At 48.0% G+C, this 12,067-nt stretch overlaps 1 long non-coding RNA gene across 1 annotated transcript in view; it reads left to right on the top strand.

The window, feature by feature from the left end:
• Positions 1 to 281: 281 nt before the first annotated feature.
• Positions 282 to 12,067, top strand: part of LOC117312455 (uncharacterized) — a 93,125-nt gene continuing 81,339 nt past the window's right edge. Inside the window, exon 1 of the long non-coding RNA XR_004526795.2 lies at positions 282 to 449. This is a non-coding gene — a long non-coding RNA (uncharacterized lncRNA). The remainder of the gene's footprint in view (positions 450 to 12,067) is intronic.

Genomic DNA, 12,067 nt, shown 5'->3' with positions numbered 1-12,067 from the left:
CCTAGCAAGTGTCAACTGTTTCCCTCTGAACTGTGTCAAATGCTCTTCTAAAATTAGACTAACACGTGAAACCCTTTCACAGGCTTGGTTTTTTTTTTCCCTTTAACAAAATCTAGATCCTGTTTCAGGCAGAGATGCCACTGGATGAGGCAGCCGTTTTTCATCACAGGGAAATTTCCCCCGAGGATTTTGATGCCTTTCCCAACACGCGGGGACCTGTGGAGGGGGAATGTGTGCCCTGGGGGTGTTTCCTGTGAGCGCGGCTGTGCCCCTAACTCGCCCTCTCCCCTCCAGAAGCGGCTGCGGACCCCGGTAGCGCCTATCTCTTTGAGAACAGCTGCTGCGTACTACCACACTTGTAAATGCTGAGAAATGGCTCGGAATGAAGTGAGGACTTTGGAGATGTCACCATTACTGTTTGGAGCCTTGGGTGTGGGCTGGCGAGGCAGGTAAGTCACTGCTTAGAAGGTGGCTTCGTGGGAAAGGGCTGCAGGGCCTGGGGAGACGCCCCGCTCCTTTGAGGCAACGTGGATGGGGAGGGATTTAGCTCAGGGGCCGTAAGTCGTCCGTGCACATCCCTCCGCCGGGCAGGCAAGGGAGACCCCGACGGGAGCCGGCCGCCCGACGTGTGAGCAGAAGGTGGGTCCTCAGGTCCCAGTGGGCCCCGGGGGCAGGCAGAGCACGTGGGGACCGCTCAGCACTGAGGCGACCGTCACTGTGATGTGGGCTATGGGGCGGGGGCCGCCAGACCACAGAGCCGGCCTTTCTAGGGTCTCCGGGAACGCGGGGTCCGGTGAGCAGGGGGGCCTTCGTGTCCCCCCCACCCCCTTTCCCACTCCACCCTCTCTTCCTTCTGTCCTCGCCTTCTCCCCACGCCCCGTTGCCTGCTCTGCTGGGTTTGCTCCCTTTTTGGCTATGCTGTCCATACGCTTGAGTTAAGGGGACATCGATTTCACTGTTCTCTGTATTTTTCTCTAGTAAAATCCTGCGCCGTTCAAAGTTACACATCCTGCCCGTCCCCCGCGCTCTACCCCAGCCCCATTTCCTCTGTTTCCGCTCTTCACAGCTGGCAGCGTGGGGAGGGTGGGAGTGTGGAGGGGCTCTGACCCCCTCCTGGCCTGAGCTATAAGGATCCAGGGGTTCTGATAACATCCCCCAACCCTTGTCTTCACTGCAAGTCACCTAAGAGATCGCCCCGCAAAGGAGGGGCAGGGAGAACTGATGCCCACAGGAGACCCCAGGACAGATCCCTCCGGACTTCTGCCCTGCTCGCTTCAGTCACCGCCAAGGCCAGAAGCCCAAGTCCTCCAGGGCATCCTTTTGACTCTGACTCTTATTCCCATAAAGTTCAACATTCTTATCTGGCTCAGCACGCCCCTTCCTGCCCCCCTGAAACAGGAGGCAAGGGTGCAGGGCACGACCTTTCAAAGAATGACATAGCCCTAGGACGTAACGAAACCGGTTAGAACCGACTAGGTCCAAGATGGCGGAAGATTTAACTTCCAGCGGACCTTGAGCCTCATTATACGCTCATTGTGACACATCAGCTAAATGACACGCCCACCGGCGCCCTGACAGTTCTGAGGCCGACCATAAAAGGTCAAAAAGTGGGCGGCGGCCCCGTTCCTGGAAATCCCCGCCCCTTCCCCAAAATAGTTGGAATAATCCTCCCACTTATTAGTCTATGAAATTACCCAGCCCATAAAAACTAGCCGCGCCATATTTCAAGGCCTCTCCCCGTCCGAGATGGCCCGTACTCTGTCTGTAGAGTGTGTTTCTCTCTAAATGAATCCACTTCTTACCTATCACTTTGTCTCTCACTGAATTCGTCCTGCGACGCGACGTCAAGAACCTCAAATTCGGGCTTCCCTGGTGGCGCAGTGGTTGAGAGTCCGCCTGCCGATGCAGGGGACGCGGGTTCGTGCCCCGGTCCGGGAAGATCCCACATGCCGCGGAGCGACTGGGCCCGTGAGCCATGGCCGCTGAGCCTGCGCGTCCGGAGCCTGTGCTCCGCGATGGGAGAGGCCACAGCAGTGAGAGGCCCGCATAACGCAAAAAAAAAAAAAAAAAGAATATGCTGTCAGAGGGAGAGGGGGCAGACAGGTGAGGACCGCTGCCCTGGGTTTTTTCATCCAGCTCCACCTTCCCGAGGGGAGGAGGGACTTTGTCCTTATTTAGACTTGATCAGAGGTGTCATGGCGTCGGTGCATGATGGGAACTTCTTATCTGCAAGGTTAATGTCACTGTAATGGGAACATAAAGGGTAACAGGTTACAATCGGGCGCTGGAGATTCTCGCCTTTCCCCACCTTTCTTTGCGTGTCTCCGGGACACTTATCATCCCACAATGTGTGGTTTCCTGTCAGTCTGGAGGTTCCTGCTTTCCTTTGTCTTCCCGAGGACCCCCGCTGTTTACAAGATGAGTGGTTTCCTGCCGTCTGGCCCCTGCCCCCCTTTCTCTGCTCACATCTAGCTTCCTGCCTGCTGTAACACACAGAAATGTGGATGTCCAGAGAGCTGGGCTCTGAGAGACTACCAGCCACCTGCCAACATCCATTATCCATTTCTCCATATTCAGGCAGGTATGATACACTCACTGCTGGCCTGTTAGATCACATTTCCCGGCCTTCCTTGAAGTTCACAATGACTGTTAACATGTAACTGTTCTAGCCAAAGGAACGTGAGCCATTCTTGGTCAGGGCCTCTCCTACGTTCTGCTTCTCCTTCCCATTTGCTGGAATCTAGTCTGAAGGTCGATTCATCTTTGATTGTGCAGGGGTTGACAATGGTGTAAGGGATGATGGAGCAGTGAGACTGAAAAAAACCGAACTATTCTCCCCAAACTGGCTGCTCATAGAGCTATTACATGAGGACAAAATCAACTTAGTTAGCCTTTCAGCCAGTGTGCTCTTGGAATCTTTGTTACAGCCGCTTTGCCCTCACCCTAGCAAATACAATCTGTGAAATAAAATTCGTATTTAATGGCATGACAAGAAACATGTAAACATAAAAAATCCTTCTCTGCCCTTTGGCCCCCTCTCTCCCCACACTGTGCATTGTGTGTCTGCCTTATGCTTGGACCAGACCTCCCCCATCAGCAGGAATACCTGCTCAAGTATGAACAGCAACATTCTCCCAGCATCAACAAGACAACTCCTTAAAGATAAGATTCCTTCTTGATCTTCTAAGGAGCCACATGACCCACCACGATGACGCTTAGATCTGGGTCACGTAAGCTGTCAGTAAATACATCATTTGATGTGCAGTCCTCTGTGTGAAAAGACTTACATAACTGTGCCTTGGCTTCAAACAGGTGGAACAGTTCTCCGAGCTTTCTGAGATGCTCTTCCTGGGTTGTAATCCTCAAATTTGGCTTGAATAAAATTCTCCATTTCTTTCTTAGATCGACGGATTCATTTTTCATTGACGAGACCTTTATTACATTTCCCCTGAAGAGTAGCAGAATAGGCCACCCCAAAGCACACCACTTTGACATTAGGATTCTTTTGCGTTGAAGGCAATTCGGAAGCAGATATAAGAAAAACTCTCTGCCTTCCCCTTATCTGCCTAATAGTGGGACATCAATTTGTAAAGGTGCCCTCCCGCCCCACTAGGAAGGACAGAGGTTTTAAACACCGGAGACAATTCTAGACCCTCATCAGCTCAGAGATGGCATCAGAGGAATCTACATAACAAACTTGGCTGAAACAAGCCCTTATCTTTCCTTAGTTTCCACATGTACTTACCTTCCACAACTTGCCATCCTAGACACTCAGAGTCCTTTTCTTTCTTTCTTTCTTTTTTTTTGAGATACTCAGGCCTCTCACTGTTGTGTCCTATCCCATTGCGGAGCACAGGCTCCGGACGTGCAGGCTCAGCGGCCATGGCTCACGGGCCCAGCCACTCCGCGGCATGTGGGATCTTCCTGGACCGGGGCACGAACCCGTGTCCCCTGCATCGGCAGGCGGACTCTCAACCACTGCGCCACCAGGGAAGCCCGAGTCCTTTGTCTCATCACTTCTCTAAACGTTTACTGTTCTTTTGTTAAGATGCTAGATAAGCCCAGATTCTATCCATCCATTGCCGAGTTTTCCCACGTGTATGCGCCATACACATGTTAATAAACTTCTGCTTGTTTCTTTGTTAATCTGTTTTTTGTCCATTTAATTTATAAAGCCCCAGCTGGGGGACCTCTGAGGGTAGAGAGAAAAATATTTTTTTCCTTTTCTACACCCCCATGTGCTCATACAAGGAACTTGTGTTTATTAGCATTTTGCTAAAGAAAATACGCGAAGGATGAGAAGAGTTTAACGTTATAGTGAAGGATTAGCATAGCTTAGAGCTTTAAACAGAGTGTTAGATTTGTACTATTTCTAATGCCCCTTTCTTAGGACTCTGACGGGGACTTCTCATTGGCACCCTTTACTTGGTCCCCCGCCTCCTAATTTCCAGGTCCAATACCTCAGCACTCGTATTCAATGCTTCATCATAGTGTCTGACCCTCCTAACTACACTTTCCTTCCTGAATTGTTCACTCCTCCGCTCGTCTTATTTTGCTCTCATGACAAAACTACATGGCAATCGCCTTGCTGGCCTTTCGCCCCAACCCTTTAATGAAAATATTTCTCAAGGGTGAGTTCTTGACTCTCTTTTCATTCTGCACTGTCCCTAGGGAATCGTGGACATTTCCCTTCCTCAGAGGACAGTTCCGTGGAGGTTATCCCCAAACCTACTTCTCCGGCTCTGACTTCTCTCTTGGGCCCCATCTCGCATTTTGGACTGCCTAGTATCTCTTGACATATAGGTGTTTTACCAGATCAAACACACGTATTTATACATTTGACAGATATGTTTTAGACATCTATTAAATACTGTGCTGGGCATTAGGAGTGCAGTGACAAGTAAAAGGATAAGACTTCTGCCTGTTGAAGCTTGTAGTCTATTGAGTAAGGAAGAACTGGATGGTGTGGATTTAGAGAATGTTCTGGGCAGAAGCTATAAATAAACCTGAATACAGGCCCTGTGGTAGAAGGGACGGAAATGTCGAGAAGCTTAAACATCAGGGTGGTTCCAGCAGAAGGGAGAAAGTAAAGCAAGGTTCCAGAAGCATAGGACAGACCATACAGGGCTTGCAAACCACGTCAAGAGTTTGCTTTTTATATTGAGAGGTACTGAAAGCTGTTTTATACAGACTTGATCATATTTTCATTGAAAAGATCCCTCTGGCTCTGGGGAATGGAGCAGTGGTAGATTAAAAAATAAAGGCTACAAGGGGTATTTAGTAGGTAAGATAGGATTTGGTGAGAAACTGAATATAGTGGGGGGAGGGGAGAAAGGAAGATATTATGGATAATTGCTAGGTTTCTGGGCTTGGATAATTGAACAGATGGTCGTACATTCACATAGACAAGAGATGTTGGAAGAGGACCAGGTTTGAAGGGGAATATAGGTGTTAAATAGGCAGTTGATCTAAGGGTTTATATCTTACAGTAGAGATGTGGGCTGGAGATGTGAATTTATGATTTTTTTTTGCGGTACGCGGGCCTCTCACTGCCGTGGCCTCTGCCGTTGCGGAGCACAGGCTCCGGACGCGCAGGCTCAGCGGCCATGGCTCACGGGCCCAGCCGCTCCGCGGCGTGTGGGATCTTCCCGGACCAGGGCACGAACCCGTGTCCCCCGCATCGGCAGGCGGACTCTCAACCACTGCGCCACCAGGGAAGCCCTGAATTTATGATTTTTATATGGTAATTAGACCAAGGGTGTGGATGAGATTTCCCAGGAAAAGAGTATATAGTGAGAGGGAGAGCGGCCAAGAGAGGAACTCCAAAATTTAATGGCTCCGTAGAGGAGACTGAGCCAGGAAATACGGCTGAGAAGGGGTGGTCAGGGCAGTTGGAGGAAAATCAGGAGTGGAAAACAATGTTTTAAAAAACAGGGTAGGGCTTCCCTGGTGGTGCAGTGGTTAGGAATCCGCCTGCCAACACGGGTTCGAGCCCTGGTCCGGGAAGATCCCGCATGCCATGGAGAAACTAAGCCCATGCGCCACAACTACTGAGCCTGCGCTCTAGAGCCCGCGAGCCACAACTACTGAGCCCACGTGCCACAACTATTGAATCCCGCACGCCTAGAGCCCGTGCTCTGCAATAAGAGAAGCCACCGTAATGAGAAGCCCACGCACTGCAACGAAGAGTAGCCCCCGCTCGCTGCAACTGCAGAAAGCCCGCGTGCAGCAACGAAGACCCAACGCAGCCAAAAATAAACAAATTAATTAAAAAAAAAAGAAACAGGGTATTATGGACTGAATGTTTGTGTCCCCCCAAAATTCGTATATTAAAATCCTAACCCCCAACGTGACGGACCTAGGAGGTGGAGGCTTTGGGAGGTGATGAGGTCATGAAGGTGGAGTCCTCGTGAGTAAGATTACTGTCCTTAAGAGAGAGACCCCAGAGAGCTCTCTTGGCCTCTTAGATGGCTATCTCCAAACCAGGAAATGGGCCTTCACCACACGCCGGTTCTGTAGGTGTCTTCATCTTGGACTTCCAGCCTCCAGAACTGTGAGAAATAGATGTCTGTGGTTTAATCCACCCCACCTACGGTACTTTGTTGTAACAGCCTGAACGGACTAAGACGGAATGCTCAACACTGTTGCAGCAGCGCAAGGTATCATGTAGGAGGCCCAGAACATCCACTGGAGTTTGCAGAGTAGAGGTCTCTTGTGACATTAGTGAGAATCCTTCCAAAGAATAAGTTAGGGGGCTTCCCTGGTGATGCAGTGGTTGAGAGTCCGCTTGCCGATGCGGGGGACGTGGGTTCGTGCCCCGGTCCGGGAAGATCCCACATGCCACGGAGCGGCTGGGCCCATGAGCCATGGCCGCTGAGCCTGCGCGTCCGGAGCCTGTGCTCTGCAACGGGAGAGGCCACAGCAGTGAGAGGCCCGCGTACCGCAAAAAAAAAAAAACCAATAACAATAACAAAGAATAAGTTAGGGAGATTGGGATTGACATGTGCACACTGCTATATTTTAAAATAGATAACCAACAAGGACCTTCTCTGCTCAATATTCTATAACAACCTAATTGGGAAAAGAATGTGAAAAAGAATAGACACATGTATAGGTATAACTGAATCACTCTGCTGTACACCTGAAACTAACACAACTTTGTTAACTATAATCCGACATAAAATAAAAAGTTTTTTTAAAAAAGCGATAATGGGGTGAGACCCAGATTAGAGATGTCAGGAAAGTGAGTGAGAAGATAGAAGGGAGATGGTTCTGGGAAGGAAGAGACAGGGCAGAGGCTGGAGTGTAGGCTCTGGGAAGGTGTGCGCATTAGTTTTAATGAGAACTAGTTGGACATGTTTAAATAGGAAGGGGAAGGATTCAATTGGGAGGGAAAGATTGAATTCAAGATAAAGTAAGTCTGAATCTCCATCCTCCACTCTTCCCCTGTAGGCTGCTCAGATTACCTTGGAGAAGAGCTTTCCAGCTCGAATAGAAGGATAGCTAGAGCTGTAAATAATGTGGTATGTTTGGTAGAAGTAGGCAGAGGGTTCTAGTCTGATGTTTTTATTTTTATGGAAAATAGGAAATAAGGTTATTTCCTGAGAGTGAGAAAAGTAGTTCTCACTTTTCTCATGTGTGTGTGTGTGTGTGTAGGGTGATGTTAGTGACTATGTGTGTGTGTGTGTGTGTGTCTGTGTGTGTAGGGTGATGTTAGTAGGAGGATTCAAAGGACTAGAGAAATATAGGGAAGTTTCCAGTTTTCTGTCACTGCTAACAAACCACCTTTAATTAATAATTTAGTGGATTAATAATTTACTCATGGACTCCATGACTCAGGAATCTGTACAGAGCACATGGGGATACTCTGCCTCTACCCCATGATGTCTGGGGCCTCAATCAGAAAGATGTGAAGGTTCGGGGTAACCTGATGGCTCGGGCTGTTACCATATGGAAGATTCTTCATTTACATGTCTGGCGGTTGATCCTGCCTCTTTGCTGAGACCTCAGCTAGGTCTGTAAACTGGACATAGACGTGCGCCCATCCAGCGGGTCTGGTCTTCCTCACAGTACAGTGGCTGGGTTCTAAGAGTGAGTGTCTGAAGAGACTGGAAGAGGAAGCGGCCAGTTTCTAAAACCTGGCCTCTCCACCTGGATGGGAGCCTTAGTTCCTGCCGAAGAACTCAAAGATATTGTTATGTGTGTGCCTTGAGGATTCGGAACCAGGACCCTGCCCCCAGGCTGCACCATTGTTTCTTCACTGCCCCTCCCTTCCCTGATTAGCAACACTTTGAACCTGCCCTTTGGAGCTCAGGGAAGGTCATGGAGGCTGAATGAAGCGCGTTTCCTACAAACAAGAAATGGGGGACACGGAAAGGATATGTACCAAGGAGCCCCACAAGGTCCTTCTTGGTTAGACAAGGACTGACAAATGGACAGTGTGGAATTGGACATTTTATTAGTTGCAATCCTGGCTAATCACTAAACAATTGAATACTGATCTCAATGCAGTGGTTAAAAATAGTTGATTCGCCAGGGTAATAGCTAAGGATCCTGCTAAGTCTGTGTGTTACACGTGGGAAGCAGTTATTTTCTCCTCCATCCCTGTGTTACACAGCTCACAGTTGTAGCCACCGTCCTCCCCCTCCCCCCGCTTAAGTCTTTGTCTGCAGCTCCTTTATAATGCCAGGCACTTGTGCTAAAAATAGCCGTTCCATTTTCTCGTGACTCCACCCAGGTTCATCTGCCTGCTTTCCTTGCGTCCCAGGAGGCCGTATCCACAGTAAGGACTTTTTAGCAAGCCTTTGTATTTCTTCCCCTCCAACTACAGACGAGCCACCCCGCCCTTCCTCCGCGGGGCTGCGGGCAGCCTTCCTAAATAGCGCCTTAGAGTGGATGCCCAGCAGCATTGGCGCCCTGACAGGGACTCTTGGAGGGAGTGGATACCAGAGGAAACATTCAAGAGGAAAAAGATCCCTGCCCAGGGAAGCAGTCTCTTTGAATCTTTGTAAAAGGTTGAGAGACCTTGCTAGAGAGATCAGGGGTGACACCACGTGAAAGGGAAGCCCAAACAATGGGAGGTCACCAGACAAAGAAACAGGAAGGGGCTTGCAAGGAATTCGTCGTCCTGATTCTAAGATGTACTTTTTTTTTTTTTTTTTCCATATTTCAGTGTTGCACATGTTGAGACATAGCTTACAATGGCTGGGTACGTTTCACATCATGGTGGTGTTTCTTCTCTCCCCTGCTAGCCTTCTAGCTCCACTCCACCCCAGAAACAAAGGCATTATTAAAGTGCAGGCGTGCCTCTTGCAATGGATGGTGAACAGATTTGATGAAACAATATATTCACCGAGGTAAATTCAGCACGGTCCAGGGTTTACCTGCAGCCTTGTGAACTAAGAATCTTAATTTGCAAGCACACGAAAGGACATTTTCTAAGAAAAAATCTACTATTTACTTGGCTTACAAAGATGGAAGTATAAATTTAGACTGTCCATTGAACAGACGTAACAGACACACTGGGAGGGGGTGGAGGAATGTTCAGGTCAGACCAACAATTTCCCTCCTACAGTCGGCCTTGGACGCAGAAGCCTCGTTTTCATCAGGGAGCTGAGTGGGTCTCACAGGACAGAGAGCCTTGCCAGCAGTCCTATGACACTCCTCGGCCTCTGTGACTTTCCTCTCTGAACCTCCTTTGCGGGTACCTCCGCTAGCCCTTTCTGACGACTCTGGTTTTTTCTTGGGAATCCAGGCACGTAGTATTAAAAAACAAAAAACACTTTTATTTTAAAAGAAGAGTTTTAAAATCTCTGGGTAGAATTATTCTGCCCTTAGGTGTTAATCCTTTGAAAGCACACACCCTTTTTTTTTTTCCTTTTGAAAACACACTCTCTTAAATAGGACTATATGATCTGTATCCATATATGATCTATATATATCTATGTCTGTATCCATACAGGAAAATATTTTGCTTTAGCTACACTCAGAAATACAGCCTTGAGAGATTCTGTTTCTTTACAGTATCTATTATATTCCATCATTGATTCTCAACCTGGGCTTCAAATGCCCTGTGCACCATACCCCCTGACCCCTTTTCTCAGGTGAAGAGTTATTTTTGTACATTATATGACACGGACCATATAGTATTACTCTTTTATGCCCGGTTTCTTTCACTCAACATAATGTTTGTATGAACATCAGTGTTGTTGCATGTAGTTGTCGGTTGTCAGGTGGCGTGAGTGTATAGGGTTTCATTACACGAATACACCAGTTTATTTATCCCCTCAACTGTTGATGGGCATTTGGGTAGTTTCCAGTTTTCAGCTACTTTGAATGCTGTTATGAACATTCTAGCACGTGCCTTTTGGAGATCATATGTACACATTTCTGTTAGGTTTATACCTAGGAGTGAAGCAGAAACCGTGCACCTCAGATTGGCACTTGAACCCACGGGGCCAGGACTCGAACCCAGCCAAAACCCACAGTCTTCCAACTGAGATCACACACCTGGTTTCAGGACTTAATGAAGCTCAGGTTCCTGATGTCTCATCGCAGAAAGAATTCAGTGAGAGACAAAGTGATATATAAGAAGTGGATTTATTTAGAGAGAAACACACTCCACAGGCAGACTGGGGGCCATCTCAGAAGGGGAGAAAGGCTCCAGGGTATGAATGGGGTTGTCAGTTTTTATGGGGGTGGGTAATTTCATCAGCTATTAAGTGGGAGGTGTATTCCAGCTATTTTAGGAAGGGCAGGGATTTCCAGGAACTGGGCCACCACCCACTTTTTGATGTCTTAGAACTGGCATGGCACCTGGGGGTGTGTCGTTTAGCTTGCTGATGTGTTACAGTGAGCGTATACTGAGGCCCAAGGTCCGGTGGAAGTTGACTCATCTGCCATCTTGGACCCATTTGGCTCTAATCAGTTTATGTCATGTCCTCGGGCTGTCATTCTTTCAAAAGTTGTGCCCTGCCTCCTTCCCTCCTGTTTCAAAACTGATGAATTAAAAGGTTTGCCTATATTCAAGCTAAGTATATGTAGAATATTTTCTTTGAATGAACATCAGGCCATGTGACTCACCTTTTGAAACACTCACTGACTCGCTTTTTCTTAAATTAATTAATTAATTAATTTATTTTTGGCTGTGTTGGGTCTTCGTTTCTGCGCGAGGGCTTTCTCTAGTTGCGGCAAGCACGGGCCACTCTTCATCGCTGTGCGCGGGCCTCTTATTATCGCAGCCTCTCTTGTTGCGGAGCACAAGCTCCAGACGCACAGGCTCAGAAGTTGTGACTCACGGGCCCAGTTGCTCCGTAGCATGTGGGATCTTCCCAGACCAGGGCTCGAACCCGTGTCCCCTGCACTGGCAGGCGGATTCTCAACCACTGCGCCACCAGGGAAGCCCACTGACTCACTTTTATAGTTTTTTTGAAAGTGAAAACATTATAACATACTTTTCCAAACCAAATATTAAAATTAATATTTAATTTTCAACATAGTCTTAAATTCTACATGCATAATCCTGAATGTCTAAACCATGTGTTAAATGGCTGAATACATTCTACTGACACTTCAGATCTTCAGACACCAGCAATCTATTAATATAGCTATTACTCCAGGACACATTTGGATAAAGGTCTTAGATCATTTTTAAGCTCACTTGAAGAGCACCAATCATTAACAATCATTTTTGCATTTTATTCATAAACACTGATACAATTTATGTTAAATATTTTCTTTTAAAATGAATGTGTGTTAATTTCAGCGTTAGAGTAAGCTTTATTCCAATCTCTTTGTTAAAAAACACATTATTGGGGCTTCCCTGGTGGCGCAGTGGTTGAGAGTCTGCCTGACGATGCAGGGGACACGGGTTCGTGCCCCGGTCCGGGAAGATCCCACATGCCGCGGAGCGGCTGGGCCCGTGAGCCATGGCCGCTGAGCCTGCGTGTCCGGAGCCTGACGGGAGAGGCCACAGCAGTGAGAGGCCCACGTACCGCAAAAAAAACAAAAAAAAACACCACATTATTTTCACAATATCAAAATCTACTTTTCAGTGATCTGTGCCATC

This window comes from Tursiops truncatus, chromosome 5, assembly GCF_011762595.2.
Source record: "Tursiops truncatus isolate mTurTru1 chromosome 5, mTurTru1.mat.Y, whole genome shotgun sequence".
Classification (NCBI taxonomy): Eukaryota; Metazoa; Chordata; class Mammalia; order Artiodactyla; family Delphinidae; genus Tursiops; species Tursiops truncatus.
This window is presented reverse-complemented; position numbering and strand designations above follow the sequence as displayed.